This window comes from Felis catus, chromosome D4 (assembly GCF_018350175.1).
Source record: "Felis catus isolate Fca126 chromosome D4, F.catus_Fca126_mat1.0, whole genome shotgun sequence".
NCBI classification, from domain to species: domain Eukaryota; kingdom Metazoa; phylum Chordata; class Mammalia; order Carnivora; family Felidae; genus Felis; species Felis catus.
This window is the reverse complement of record NC_058380.1, coordinates 9,345,962-9,359,872: the sequence shown is the minus strand read 5'-3', so window position 1 is coordinate 9,359,872 and position 13,911 is coordinate 9,345,962. Positions and strand designations below refer to the sequence as shown.

At 44.2% G+C, this 13,911-nt stretch overlaps 1 long non-coding RNA gene across 3 annotated transcripts in view; it reads left to right on the top strand.

The window, feature by feature from the left end:
- LOC102901030 overlaps window positions 1–13,911 on the top strand; it is a 64,036-nt gene that overhangs the window by 39,618 nt on the left and 10,507 nt on the right. For 2 of the 3 annotated variants that reach the window (XR_006588701.1, XR_006588699.1), the window contains exons 6-7: window positions 2,832–2,949; window positions 3,834–4,987. This is a non-coding gene — a long non-coding RNA (uncharacterized LOC102901030). Of the gene's footprint in view, window positions 1–2,831; window positions 2,950–3,833; window positions 4,988–13,911 lie in introns of those variants that run through there. The other variant, XR_006588700.1, reaches the window with a different exon arrangement.

Genomic DNA, 13,911 nt, shown 5'->3' with positions numbered 1-13,911 from the left:
GGATTATTGTAGTTTGAGAAAAAGCTATAGTTTCATGGTGGGATCAGGGCCAGACTTGCTAGTCAGAGGGCCTGCCTTTGGCTGTGGCTCTGGCACTGGCAGCTCTCTGTCGTCGAACCTCCCTTGCTTCAGTTCTGTGGCGGAGTAGGGTTAACAATAGTGATCTCACAGTGTGGTTGCAAGAAATAAAGAAGGCGCTCAGCAGAAATGAGTTGAGTCTGCATGTAGCGCAAGAGACAGCGTTCCAATTGCCATTCAAACTTGCACTTGAAAAATTGGACCAAGTAATTCAAACTTCTTTTTTTTTTTTTAATTTTTTTTTAACGTTTTATTTCTTTTTGAGACAGAGAGAGACAGAGCATGAATGGGAGAGGGGCAGAGACAGAGGGAGACACAGAATCAGAAGCAGGCTCCAGGCTCTGAGCCATCAGTCCAGAGCCCGACGCGGGGCTCGAACTCATGGACTGTGAGATCGTGACCTGAGCTGAAGTCGGACGCTCAACCAACTGAGCCACCCAGGCGCCCCTCAAACTTCTTTTAAACATATTTATTTAGTTAGTTATTTTTATTTAATGTTTATTTATTTTTGAGGGAGAGAGAGTGCGAGCAGGGAAGGGGCAGGGAGAGAGAGGGAGACAACAGAATCTAAAGCAGGCTCCAGGCTTTGAGCTGTCAGCACAAAGCCCTATGTGGGGCTCGAACTCATGGACTATGAGATCATGACCTGAACCGAAGTTGGACGCTGAAACTACTGAGCTACCCAGGCACCCCTTCTTTTCAACATATTTAAAGGCAACCCAAACATACTTATCTTACTCAACTTAATTATTTGAACTTTGAAATTTACATACTAGCCATTTAAGAATATTTAGTCAAGAGGTGCCTGGGTGGCTCAGTCACTTAAGCATCTGATTCTTGGTTTCAACTCAGGTCATGATCTCACGGTTTTGTCAGTTTGAGTCCCCTGTCAGGCTCCACATGGAGCTTGTTTGGGACTCTCTCTCCTTCCCTCTCTCTGGGCCCCTCCCTGATTCGTGCTGCATGTCTCTCTCAAAATAAATACATAAACTTTAAAAAAGGGGAAAAAAGGGGCGCCTGGGTGGCGCAGTCGGTTAAGCGTCCGACTTCAGCCAGGTCACGATCTCGCGGTCCGTGAGTTCGAGCCCCGCGTCGGGCTCTGGGCTGATGGCTCAGAGCCTGGAGCCTGTTTCCGATTCTGTGTCTCCCTCTCTCTCTGCCCCTCCCCCGTTCATGCTCTGTCTCTCTGGGTCCCAAAAATAAATAAACATTGAAAAAAAAAAATTTTTTTTTTAAATAAAAAAAAAAAAAGGGGAAAAAAAAGAGTATTTAGGGGAGCCTGGGTGGCTCAGTCCATTAAACGTCCGACTTCGGCTCAGGTCACCATCTCGCGGTTTGTGGGTTCGAGCCCTGCGTCCGCCTCTGTGGTGACAGCTCGGAGCCTGGAGCCTGTTTGTGATTCTGAGTCTCCCTCTCTCTCTGCCCCTCCCCCACTCAGGATCTGTCTCTCAAAAATAAACAAACATTAAAAAAAAATTTTTTTTTAAAGAGTATTTAGTCAAAAGTCAAAACAAAAAGCTTTAATTCCCTTTTAAGAATAGTCAAGGACTTTCATCTTTGTGTCAGAGTATCACTGTGACCTGTAATGTCATCAGAGAAACATGAAAACTCTCCCAGATTGTATTCTTTGCCTCCTCCTAAATAAATAATCTGAAAAACCCCTTGATACACAAATCACATCTGCTTTCTCTCCTGGCAGGTACCAGCTCTTGGTGTTTGTCTTGTTTCTCTCGCTGTTACTGTTGGTGTTTTCTTGCTGTATGGACCAATAAGTCCATGCGGATGAAAGGCAGCTTTGGTTTTGTTTCAAATCAAAGCGTGTGGGTGTGGGATGGTTTATCCCACATGTTGATATCAGAAGGAGAGCGGAAAGGGTTGGGAGCGATGCCTGAAGGAAATCAGAGGTCTTCCTTCTCCGTCCGCACCCCCCCACCCCCTGGCTGAACTTGGAGACCCGGAGGGCAGGGCGTGTTGCTGATGGGCCACTCCCACCCACCGCCGAACACCCCGAGAAATCAGTGTCGGGCAGCACAAAAAGAGCCCGACTACAATGGTTGGTCTTCAAAGGGGCTCATTTATTATATCGCTCAGTGCCCCACAGAGTTGCTCGAAGCTCGTAACTGCCACTGATTTCAAAGAGAGCTCTGAACTTGCATACGCTTCACAAGGCACGGCGCGGGATGAGAAATAGTCTGAGTGGCTTGAAGCCATGTTCAGACATTTTTTAATGTTCGTAAATGTCTTTGGCACCATCAGTTTCACATAGAAACCCACTTACCTCCTGCCGCAAAGTGTGAAATAAAGCCATTTTCAAGCCTGGGTAGGGGATGGTCTGGAAATTGGGCTAAATCTTAAAACTGCATGAAGACTGAAAATAGGATTCACAAGCTGGGGCTCAGCTCTCACTAAATCACTTCTAAAGTCAGGTCACCGCGACCCCCTGCTCTGCCAGATAATGTCAGCGCCGTCTTTAAAGGGTTAAGACGGTAAAATGTGGTCACCTTAGTGGCTCCCAAACTGAGGGCCCCCAGCTCCAAGGCATCCCCAAATAAGTGGTCCATTGGAAGGAAACACTATTTCGACTGGGGTTTGATGGGGACTCTAACTGGCACAGCCCTGGGGAGCCTCGGGTTAGAGGTTAACATTTCCTACCACCCCCCTGTCTCAAGAGATGCTGTGGGTCCCCGCTTGATCTAGGAGGTTTGTGGGAGTCAGTAAGATCCGTCAAAGGCATTCTTATTTACCACTTGCAGAAAGATCAGACATACACCCCGATTCTGTTTCTGTGGCTCTCCAGTCCCCACCACAAGGAGAGAGAGAGAGTTTCCTTGGGGACTCAGAAGTGACTTCTATACTCTGGGAGGCTCTTGGGTAAGTAACTGCAGAGCCCTCTGAATGGCTTTATGAGTGCCTTGCTTTTAGAAGGATGCAGGAAAAAAGTGTCCAATCCATAGTCACTGTTCAATAAACATTTACTAAATCTTGGGCAATGTGTTGTATTAGCCACCGTCCTTAGTAAGAAACAAAAAGTTATTTATTGGGAGAAAAGGAATTAAATAACGAGACATTCGTTGTGGTTTTCAGAAATCCAGAAACTCCCTCCACAAATTTGAAGCCATACAGCCTCTTCAAGAAAGTATTTTGCTAAGCATTTATCTACTACAAATCCTCACTATTTCTTTATTTCCTTAACCAACACTTGCTGAACTCCCGATACAAGCCCATGTTAATTCCACTTGCTGGGGTTCAGCAGCCAACAAAGCAGCCCAAAGTCCCCACCCTCAGTGAGCTTGTGTCTTAGTGGTGAAGACACATGATAACAAAGTAAGTACGAAAGCTCTCGAGAATCTGAGATGGTGGGGGAGAAGCAGGAGAGAGCAGGCCAAGAGGGGGTACAATCTGAGAGGAGATGGAATTGTGAGGTCCTTTGAGTAAAGAACTTTTAGGGAGCCTTCCTTTTAACTGCTTGCCTTTTTTATCTTTCTGTTCGTTCAAATGTTGGTAGAAAGGAACTCAGAATTACCTGCGACATCTTTTTAAAACTTAAGAGGTGGGGTGCCTGGGTGGCTCAGTCAGTTAAGCGTCTGGCTTTGGCTCAGGTCATGATCTCTCAGAGTTCGTGAGTTCGAGCCCCGCAGCGGGCTCTGTGCTGACAGCTGGGAGCCCGGAGCCTGCTTCGGATTCTGTGTCTCCTTCTCTCTCTGCCCCTCCCCTGCTCATGCTCTGAAAAATCTCTCTCTCTCTCTCAAAAATAGATAAACGTTAAAAAAACTTCTTTAAGAAAAGAAGTGAAGACATCTTGCCCAAAGGATGAGAAGGCAAATCAGCCCTGCTCCCAGGTCCTGGCCACGGTTTGGCTGTGCTGTGATGCAACCACGAAGCACGTCCCACGGAAACAGGCCTACCACCTGGTCTCGTGCTCTGCACACAGTGAGGGCTCAGTAAATGCTGTTCACCTACACATAAGACCCATAGTCTTAGATCAGCTCTAAAAGTAATGTTTGTTTGTTTTTTGACAAAAAGACTGTCTCCATGTTTGTGTGGGTAGATACAGCCGTAGAGACAGATGAGGCATCACAAGTGGTTCCTGGGAATTTATCAAACCATATTTATTCACGGTAGCATCCCTAAATTTCCCCATCGTCAATATAAATACCTCTGACAAATCTATCTTCACTTACCGCTGCCCTTAAATATTTGAGGCAAAATGCCGGCAGGCTGTTTCCCTCCTTTCTGGCCCATCTCCTTATCTCTGAGATGCGACAGCCACCGCTACCCCTAAAACACGACATATTTCTATCCTTTCTCCCTTCCTTCCCCCTTCCTTTGATCCCTCCTTTTCTTTCTTCGGTGTCTGCGCTGTGCCAGGCATGTTGAACTCCAGCAGGCTCCATCCCAACCACGCTAAAAACAATGAACTCTTAATATAGGTACTGTTAGAAACAGCAAAAAGAACCGTGTAGAACGGAAAGACATGAGAGCCGATAATATTTTTTATTGGAGAACATTTCTCAGGAGAATATATGAGTGCTGCTGCCACTCATATCACTCACTTGTACCCTCCCTTATGCCCAGCAGTTGACAAGTCCTCTTACATGTGTATCTCATACGTTCCTCTAAATTGTTGTTTCTCAAAGTGTGGTGCCTGACCAACAGCAGCAGCAGCTCCTGGAGATTTCTGGAAATGCAGAAGCCCAGGCTCCACCCCAAAACCTCCTGAAACAGACTACATTTTAATAACATCCTCTAGAGCGTGATGGTTTGAGGACCTGTACTCTCAATAGTCCTGTGAGGGAATTGGAATTTCTCTTGCCTATTTGACAGAGAAGGAAGAAGCAAAACTGGTGTGTGTTGGGGGGAGGGGCGGTGGCACTTCGGTGGCTCAGTTTGTTGAGCATCCGACTCTTGATTTCGGTTCGGGTTATGATCCCACAGTTTGTGAGTTTGAGCCCGCATTGGGCTCTGCACTGTCAGTGCAGAGCCTCCTTGGGATTCTCTCTCTTTCCCTCTTTGTCTCTCTGCCCTTCCCTGGGCATGTGCACTCTTTCTCTGTCTCTCTCAAAAATAAATAAATGTAGAAAGAAAGAAAGAAAGAAAGAAAGAAAGAGGAAAGGGAAAAGAAAAGAAAAGAAAAGAAAAGAAAAGAAAGAGAGAAAGAGAGAAAGAGAGAAAGAAAAGAAAAAAGAAAAGAAAGGGAAGAAAGAAAGAAACAAAACTGGGGTCCAAAGATATTCATTTAACTAATAGATAACAAGACGGGAGTCAAAGATCAATCTTCTTTCCACAAAACTATGTCCCCTCTTTGGACACTCTTAGAGGAAACTGTCGCATGCCTCTTTTTGGATCTGACATCGCCCAGCCCAGTATTTCATAAGGAGCATCTGTACAGTAATTATAGCCTGATATTGTCCCCTGGTGGTAAGTCGGCAAATGTTAATCTCCTACGTGATTATATATTCCTTGGTAGGCTGGTCTTGCTGTCTCTTGTCTGAAAGGTCTAAGGTTAATTACATGAAAGAAATTTCAGATTTGGACATTTCTCCGATTTTTTCCAATTCCTTATCGGAGAAGAACATGTTCACTGGTTCACATAATTTTTGAAGTTTCTATTGCAGTTTTGTTTTCCTAAAGCAGGTTCTTAAGTGTTTCGTCGAAAAGGGAACAGCCGCTAAGTCAGAGGAAGCACTTCTTTGTGCACCAGACTCGTACTCTCTATGTGTTGTCTCCTGATTCTCGGAGAGACCTAAGAGATTGGCTCCGTTACCCTGTTTTACTTTGTGGAGGCTGAGAGTCAAAGGAGACACATGTGGCAGTGCCGGGAACCAAGTCAGATTCCATCCTACCTTGCTGGCCTCTTCGTAGAAGTAAGTCTTGCCTGAATTGGAAGGTGACCCAAGGCAGGGGAAGGGATTATCATTCCCTTCTGTCTTTTGTCACCACTGACGATATGACATTTACCACCCACCCACCGTATTTTTTAAAGGAGAAAAGTGGCCACCGAACTCTTCCTGGTTTTAAGGGTGAAGTAACAGGACTGAAATCAAAACAAAGAGGAACCAACTCAACTAGAGGGATACAAGTTACATAGGCAGAACCTCCCCGTAATGGACCAGAAACTCAACCCAGCAGTCTCGCCGGGCAACATACTTGGGAAAGCCTGTTTCTTCACCACACAAATTGGCTAAAATCCAGATGTAGGATCGAAGCAAGGCTCTCTAAACTGGTTCGCCTTCAATTCTTCGTGCTCAACAGAGAAGCAGAGAATTTCTGACTCTATGAAAAGAGAATGAATAGATTTCTCACTGAGAAAGACATCATCTCCCAGGCTCTCTTGTATCTGTGTTCTCAAAACTCCAGCCCTGTCAGCTCAGTCCCAGCTGAGACACTGGACCGAAATATCCTCTTGTGTTACTCTCCGCGAGTCTGCAGATAGTTCGTGTACAAGCCGCTCCACTCGTCTTAAGGATTTAAATAGAGTTATAACTACTCAGATTTTAATATATGCTACAACTGTTTTGCTGGCTTGGCATTTAAGGATGCAAACTTTCCAATCTCTTCTAGAAGCATGACACCATAAAAGGGACTACCGTAATTAGGAATAAAACTGTGTAGTCCTCATTAACCAGAAAAGCACTTTCTAAACCCAGGGAGGCTCTACTTCTATTCCAAGAAAAGTCAAGAAAACGGTGTCTCTAGAACCCAATAAAGATTTTGGGTCAACTTGTCCTCTCTGGAATTGACTGGGATTGATGTGAAATGCCTTTAAAAGGCAAAAGAACAACAAATATTTCTAGCAGAAGAGACCTAAGTGGAGAAAAGGCTGAAGGATCATGTTAAGCTCAATCTTGTTTCAAGTTGTGCTATTATTTAAGTCTTGATTGCCCAAATTCATTCAGCCTTAGTGCATTGTGATAGAGCCTGCCCTTATTAGCCAAGGACGTTATGGTAACTGGTTGTGGGTCTACTGTTCTCATGGTTACAACATGTGACCAGAAGAATGCTTTCTGAATTGAGGCCGGGAGTGATAAGCCCCTGGTGACTCAAAATAGCTAAGGAGTGTATATAAAACCAGGCACAAGCTAGTCTCAAAGATAATTGCAGGCTTTACTTTAGTTCTTTAATCTCCACATCCATTTCTGTCCTGCCAGAACTGTCTACACAGGGGCCTCACCACGGCATTAGTCACAGTAAGAACCAAATGTTTTATAAGCTGGTACCTTCTTATACCTGTCCAAGGGGATTTGGTCACTCAAATCACAAATGAACCATGTTAGAAGGGGTTTGGCTGTGAGGCAGTCCCACACGTAGGAGGAAGACAAGAACATTCTGGAGGAATTTGATTTATTTATGTTTTCTGCATAGTACTTGGGATGTGTCTGCTTCCTGGAAAAGCTACACTGATAGATTGCAGGGATCAGAATATCTAGCTCGAATTCTCTCTTTTTGCCAAAATTCTTATCACCCACGTTTTAAAACCTAATTAAGCTATGGTTCGTTTATAACAAAAGGACACCGGACAGGATCCGGGCTCTAATCTCTGCTTTGTCACCAACCAGCTCTGGGGCTGTAGGCAAATGACCTTTCCACCGGAACTCTGTTGTTTTGTCTTGTAGTCATAACACCTGAATTTATTAAACACTTTCTCCGAAGTAGGGGTTAAGCCAAGCACTTTGACCAGAGCATCTCATTTAAACCTCACATACCTCCCCTAGGTGGGTTCCGTTACTACCTCCATTTTGCAGACGAGGAAACTGAGGCACAGAAAGGCTGAACAGCTTGTCCAAAGTCACACAACTGGGATGCAAAAGAGCCAGGATTTTAACAGGTTTCCTGAGCCTGCACTCTAAACCCCTGGGCCGCATGTTTCTCTGATTCCCCCGCTCACCCAGCATAGGAGGCCTTCTTGCTCCACAAATCCCTAACTACTTAGAGATGATTTGGTTTAACTCACGTGGCTCATCTAAGCTGTTGTGTGCTATTTCATTTCTTAATTTTCTAAATCTTTTTTTGTTTCTAAAATCTTGTTTCCTCGACTGAGTAAAATGTCTGAATGAGTCCACGGAAAGACCTTCTTGAGGATGGTTTAGGTTTTATGCCCTTTATGGATCCCTTCCTTTACCAATGGAAATAATAATGCCTGGCTTAAAGGGAGGCTCCAAGCAAAATGTCTGTAAGGTGAAAAACACTGTATGAATAGCATTTGTTACTCATATTTTAAAATACTCTTTCAGGGAAGCCTTTCTTTCTTTCTTTCTTTCTTTCTTTCTTTCTTTCTTTCTCTCTTTCTTTCTCTCTTTCTTCTTTCTTTCTTTTTAATGTTTATTTTTGAGAGAGAGAGAGACAGAAAGAGAGAGAGAGAGAGAGACAGAGTGCGAGACGGGGAGGGGCAGAGAGAGAGGGAGACACAGAATCTGAAGCAGGCTCCAGGCTCTGAAACTGTCAGCACAGATCCTGACGCAAGGCTCGAACTCACAGACTGTGAGATCATGACTTGAGCTGAAGTCGGACGCTTAACCGACTGAGCCACCCAGGCGCCCCAGGGAAGCCTTTCTCATATGATGTATTCTTCATAGCGCAGAGCACTGTGCCCTCAGAGTTGTGAGGTGCTGAAGAGGATGTGTTGATCATTACTTTGATTGCACTTTGCAATTAAGAAAAGAATTCTTAAATGCATTTTTATTTACCTTCACACCATAAATTGATGTAGCAGGAGGAACAGTTTAATGGAGATGCTGAAGCAAAGGAAGAGAACTAACATTGACTGAGGACCTGAATTTGTCCTAGATACTATTTCACTAAATTCCCACCATCTGTCTGTAAGAAAGGTAAGCAAAAACCAAGCACAGAGAGGTTAGGTGGCTTCCACGGAACACACAGCTTTGGCTAAGAGTTAGGATTGAAACAGAGACCAGGGTTTTGCCATGCCACAGTGAAGATGAATTTTCTTTAAGATTTTTGAGCCTGAAGCTCTATGTACATATTGTTCATGTATCATTATATTAAGATGTCTAAATTATTAGTCAACATTTTCATGAATACAATGATCAACCGTTAAAGCATAAAACTAAGAATCCTAAAAGCACACTTTGGAAATGACCTTGAAGTCAGCAGGTGCAACAACCAGTCCGTGGCTTTTCCAGCTCCTACTTGAACACCTCCCGTGATGTGTAACTCACCATCCCCAGCCGGCAAACAATTTCATCTTTGAATACTTAGACAGCATTACCACTAGGCTCTCCCTCAGGCGCTTCAAACTTAAGATACTTAAAACTTAGTTCATAAAGTACTTTCGTAATTTTGTTTACAGTTAATGGGGGAGTTGGGCTTACCAGAGGAGAATGAGTGCTACAAAAGGGAACATTATCCCATCAATAATTAACCACAGATTGCATTCTAAACAACCACTCACTTTTTCATTACTGAGGCCAAAGGAAAAAGCCAGTAAAAATTGTTACCCTGTCTCCCTGGGATTTTCCAAGATCCTCTTGTCTGAGCTTCAGTGCTCTCTTTGCCTTGGAAGACAATTGTATCCATCAGGGTTCCCAGCAAGAAGCTGATGGTGCATTCAAACAGAACTTGAGGCAGGTTAATGAAGGGACATTTACAAAAGTATGGGCAGGGATCAGGGAAATCAACAGAGTATGGTGAAGCGTCCCCAGACCAGCAGTAGTGGAGAACTTAGTACCTGTGGACCAGAGAGGGTGAGGGGAAGGAGCAGATCCCAGAACCCAAGAAGGTCACCCTGGAAGATGACCCCCACATACACCGAGAAGAACTGTGGCCTGAGGTGGACGTTTGCTGATGATTGGAAATTCAGCAGAGAGATAGACACCCTGACCTCACTATTTCTCACCGCCAGAGTTCTGCTGATGGCTGAGTTCTGCTGATGGCTCAGAGTTCGTGTTGGCATCAGTTGGAAGACAGAAGACAGGGAGCTTACAGTTCAGCAATGGCAGCCGCCTTCAGGACACAAAGCAAGGCACCACGATATTCCCCGAACCTTGTTTTTCCTCCTTATCCCCCTTTTGCTTTTATCTACACCTATTTCCCCCCATTTGCATCTACTAAATCAGCAATGGGAAGGAGAGCTAGTTTGAAAGTAGCCTTGGGTCATGGATGGAAATGATAATCCTATAGCTCTATTAGATTTTGCCATTAAAAGAGGTTAGCATTTGTCTCTTAGATTTCACGAATTAATTCTAAGAGCAATTGTGTGACCCCATTTCCACATTTTTGTGTCATAATTAGAAGACCAAATCTGCCAAGAAATCTATAGAAATACGCATGCACAAATGCGCACACACACACACACACACATTTGGAGGCTGTTTAGTGTTCACACATCAAATAAACTTTTCTTTTTCTCTGATTTCTTTCTGAGACTTTGTCTAATTGTTCTTTGTGAAAGCCTTTATTAAGCTTTAAATACTGCCAGTGTAAGTTCTAAGCTCTGAATTACTAGTCTAATTGCTTTCTCCCTCTCCCCAATACGTTCAAAGCCTTTCCTTTAGGGAATTATGTTTTAACTAAAGTTTCCTGAGATTAAAGTTTTCTGGGTAAGGGGTCTCAGAACCAGATTGTCCGATGGGGGTCTGCTAACATGCTTGAAGATAGAGAGGGCTGACAAGAACTCATTTCAGACAAGCCAGCTCCATTGGGGAGACCATTGGTTGCAGAACCATTGAGATGGATTTGACACAATTTGAACAAGTTCAAGGACATTTTTGCATCCATATTACTTGGATGTCAGTGTGATAGTAGGTTCATAGGTGTTTTGAGCCCGAGATAGTTTTTTCTTCAGACTCCTGTGAATCACATACCAGTCTACTCCACCATGCTGTGAAGCACCAATCAAGAGCAATACAGCTTGATGATAAAGATGACACATTCTTATGCGGCATCAGCAGAATAAGGGCGACATTTTGTCTTAAAAGGCAGCTGATACATTAGCATCACATTATCTACATTAGTGGGGGCTTCAGAGTTTCATAATTCTTTAAGGCATGTGTATTTCCCCCCTTAACGTTGGTAGTATGGCAGGTACACTGAGAAATAAGCCTTTTTTAATTCAAGTACTCAGTCAAGTATTTATTAAGCCCCTCGTTTGAGGCAAGTATGACAGTAGGGTCAGGACATGAAATCGGGAGTTAAGACATGATCCCTCTCCTTAAAGGACTTGTAGTTCAGATGAGTGACTATATCACATCAAAATGGGGCCGGGGGGGGTGGGGAATTCTGAAAGCAAAACATTGTCAGAGACTCTGTTCCAGCCCCCTGGATCTTTTCCTTTGTCCCGTGCCACAGCCCTTAAACTGACAAGGATCCATGAGGCCACATGAGTGAAGATGTTGGGGCTGTAAATGTGCCATGGGCTCAACAGATCATGACTCTTGTGGTCATCAATGGATTGTTACAGTCATCCCATCCCCCAGCCCCCTGACACTCTAGCCAGACAGTGGTTAGTTCTTGTGTTAAGCAGTTGCAACAACCTCCTAATCAATTTCTTCCTTTATACTCAAGAGTGTCTTCCCTTTATTCCTCCTAAATCCATTCTCTAGCACCCCTCTAATGATCTTGATACAACATGCGTCTGATAGTTCCCATTTCCCTCCTTAAATGCTTCACAGTTTCCCACTTCCATCGAGGTAAGGTCTAGACTTACCAGTGAGGGCCACCATGATCCAATTTCTGCAGACTTCTCCCACACCTTCCCGTGGTTCCCGCATCTGCACCTTTCCACGGGTTCTGTCACTAGTGACCTACCCTGGCAAGCCCCAACCAGCTTCCGCTGCATGCTTTGACGCCTCCATGCCTTTGTGCAAGATGTCAGCCTCCCTGGGCCAGTCTTCCCCTGGCCTTCCTAACTCCACCTCTGCTGTGTAGGTCTAGCTCCACGTCTCTCCCTCTCTGTTTCTACCTCGCAAGCCCCGTGATCTATTCCCTGACCAGCTGCAGTAGCTTCCTAACTGGTCTCCTCTCTGCGTCCACTCTTGCCCCCTTCCAGTCCATTCTTGACTGCCAGGACGATGGTAACCCTCAGGCAAACTGCCTTTACCCTTTTCCTATCACATTTAAGATAAAGAACAAAATCTTTACCAGGGACAGCACAGGAGGGCCCTTCCAGGCCCTGCTTCTCCAACCTCATCCCCTATCATGCAGCTTGCTCCAAAACACTACAGCCTTCTTTCATGCCTGGGAATGCCTTTGAATGTCAGGTTTCCTCCCGCACAGGTTTTGCACATGCTGGTTCCTCTTAGCTTGTTCATCTTTCCTACCCATTCCACAGATCTCAGCTCAAGAATTACTGTCAGAAGGAAGCCTTCCTTGATCTCTCTGGTCCTGGCTAAGTTTCTTTCTGGAGGAGTATTCCTTTTCTTCACAGAGCCTACTTCATTCTGCAGGTGGCTGAAATTAATGTCTAACTCTGCCCCAAAAGCAAGCTTCATGAGATATGGACAGCATCTGATTTTGTTCATCATTGGATTGCTAGCCTAGCACAGTATCAGGTGCAAAAGGCATACTCAAAAACATTTTAATCAATCAATCAATCAATCAATCCTCCAAGAAATCTGTTTCTTCATTTGGAAAGCCCTACCATCATTACCACTATCATCACTGGTGGGATTAGCCTCCAGCAGCCTGTTTATGTGTCTGAGCACATACCGTTATTCTGTATTATTTCACCTGCCGGTCCCTTAAGGATCTCAGAGTCCAGAGAGAGGAGCACTATCTTAATCAACTCTATATCCACTATGCCTGACACATAGACGGCGAATGATACATTCATCAGGAAGTTTTTTTTCATTGAAGTAAAATTTACATGACATAAAATTTTAGCTGTTTTCAAGTGTCTAATTCAGTGGTATTTATCGCACTCACAATGTCGTACCATCATCACGATCTGGTTCCAGAACATTTTCGTACCTGTTGAGCTGTCATTCCCCACTCATGCCTTTCCCCAGCTCCTGGCCACCATCAATCTGCTTTCCATCTCTAGACTTTTCCGTACTGGGACACTTTGCACCGAGAGAATATAAGTATGTGCCTTTTGTGTTTGGTCTCTTTCACTCAGTATGATGGTCTCAAGGTTTCTCCGTGTGATAATGTGTGCCAGTATTTCATTTTTATGGCTGAATAATACTCCATTCCATTGTACAGATGGATCACATTTTGTGTCTTCATCCATCTGATAGGCGTCTGGACGGCTTTCACCTTTTGGCTCTTGTGAACAGTGCTGTGAACTTCCATGCAAGTCTTTGAATACCTGCTTTCAGTTCTTTTGCTATATACCTAAGAATTGTGTCACACAACGGTATGTGTGGCTGAGGGAGCAGCCACCAAGCTGTTTTCCACAGAGGGTGCAACATTTTACATTCCCACCAGCCATGTAGGAAGGCTCCAGCTTTTCTCGACATCTTCACCGATACTTGTCATTTTCTGTAGTGGTCGTCATTTTTCGAAGCAATGATTGTAGCCAGCCTCATCTGTTTGATGTAGTATCTCGTGGCAATACCAGTTCCTACCCGCTAAGATGACTGTTGTTAAAAAATAAAATAAAATAAAATAAAATAAAATAAAATAAAATACAAATCAGAAAATAACAAGTGCTGGGAGGATGTGGAGACGTTGGCATCCTTGTGCACTGTCGGTGGGAACGTACATGGTGCACAAAGGAAAACCTACTGTTATGGAAGACAGTATGGTGGCTCCTTGAAAAATTTAAAATAGAATTACTATATGATCCATCAATTCCACTTCTGAGTCTATACCCTGAAGAATTGAAAGCAGGGACTGGGACTGATATTTGCACACCTATGTTCATAGCAGAATTAT